The sequence below is a fragment of the Triticum dicoccoides genome, chromosome 7B, assembly GCF_002162155.2.
Source record: "Triticum dicoccoides isolate Atlit2015 ecotype Zavitan chromosome 7B, WEW_v2.0, whole genome shotgun sequence".
Classification (NCBI taxonomy): domain Eukaryota; kingdom Viridiplantae; phylum Streptophyta; class Magnoliopsida; order Poales; family Poaceae; genus Triticum; species Triticum dicoccoides.
The window spans coordinates 71,762,069-71,763,836 of NC_041393.1; positions in this window are offsets into that span (position 1 = coordinate 71,762,069).

Sequence of the window (1,768 nt, forward strand, 5' to 3'; positions counted from 1 at the left end):
CTTGCTGCCCCTAGTTACCGTCATACCGGTGTTATGTTCCCGGATTTTGCGTTCCTTACGCGGTTGGGTGATTTATGGGACCCCCTTGACAGTTCGCTTTGAATAAAACTCCTCCAGCAAGGCCCAACCTTGATTTTACCATTTGCCTCACCTAGCCCTTTTTCCCTTGGGTTTCCGGAGCCCGAGGGTCATCTTTATTTTAGCCCCCTTCCCCCCCGGGTCAGTGCTCCTTCGAGTGTTGGTCCGAACCGAGCTGCCTACGGGGCCACCTCGGGGAAACTCGAAGTCTGGTTTTACTCGTAGCTTGACTTATCCGGTGTGCCCTGAGAACGAGGTACGTGCGACTCCTATCGGGATTTGTCGGCACATCGGGCGGCTTTGTTGGTCTTGTTTTACCATTGTCGAAATGTCTTGTAAACCGGGATTCCGAGTCTGATCGGGTCTTCCTGGGAGAAGGTATATGCTTCGTTGATCGCGAGAGCTTATCATGGGCTAAGTTGGGACACCCCTGTAGGGTATAAACTTTCGAAAGCCGTGCCCGTGGTTATGGGCAGATGGGGATTTGTTAATGTCCGGTTGTAGATAACTTGACACCAGATCCAAATTAAAACACATCAACCGTGTGTGTAGCCGTGATGGTCTCTTTTCGGCGGAGTCCGGGAAGTGAACACGGTTTTGGGTTATGTTTGACGTAAGTAGGAGTTCAGGATCACTTCTTGATCATTGCTAGCTTTACCACCGTTTCGTTGCTTCTCTTCTCGCTCTTATTTGCGTATGTTAGCCACCATATCATGCTTAGACACTGCTGCAACCTCACCACTTTACCCCTTCCTTTCCCATTAAGCTTTGCTAGTCTTGATACCCATGGTAACGGGATTGCTGAGTCCTCGTGGCTCACAGATTACTACAACACCAGTTGCAGGTACAGGTTATGCGATGATCATGACGCGAGAGCGATGTTTGCTTGTTTTGGAGTTCTTCTACTTCTTCTTTGATCAGGGGATAGGTTCCAGGTCGGCAGCCTGGGCTAGCAGGGTGGATGTCAGTTGAGTTTCTGTTTGTGTTTCATCCGTAGTCGGATGATGCTCTTATGTATGATGATGTTGTATTCGTGTGGCATTGTATGCCTCTTGTATGTATCCCCATCTATTATGTAATGTTGATGTAATGATATCCACCTTGCAAAAGCGTTTCAATATGCGGTTCTATCCTTGGTGGGACCTTCGAGTCTCTTTAGGATAGTGTCGCATATTGGGCGTGACAAGTTGGTATCAGAGCCTCGACCGACCCTAGGAGCCCCCCTTGATTGATCGTGTAGTTTGGCCGTTGTTGAGTCTAGAAGAAAACTATTTCGGAGTCTAGTTATATCGGTGAGTAGGAATTCTTTTTACTCCTCAGCCCCTTCGTCGTTGTGGTGAGGAATCTTGACGTAGGTGTTTTGAATTACTTCTCTTCCCCTTCAAATTTTCTTTAGGATCACGTGGTTAGTTTTTCGATCGTTGGTCCTCAGCTCTTTTTATCCGGTGCATTTCTCATCAAGTTGACTCGAGCCTCTTCATCTTTGAGTTCAATCCTCAGTTGTTTTCTTTCCCACCCGCCCACCCTTCTTCTTCTCGGAACCAGAGTCCGTAATCGAGTATCCATCCTACTCGTGCAAAGTTTTTGCTTTCTTTCCTCAATGATTTCAACCGGTGTTTCCTCTTGAAGTTATTCCTCGATTCCTCCTTCCAAGTTGCCTTTGTTTTTCCCGCCCTCCCACCCTCTTCTT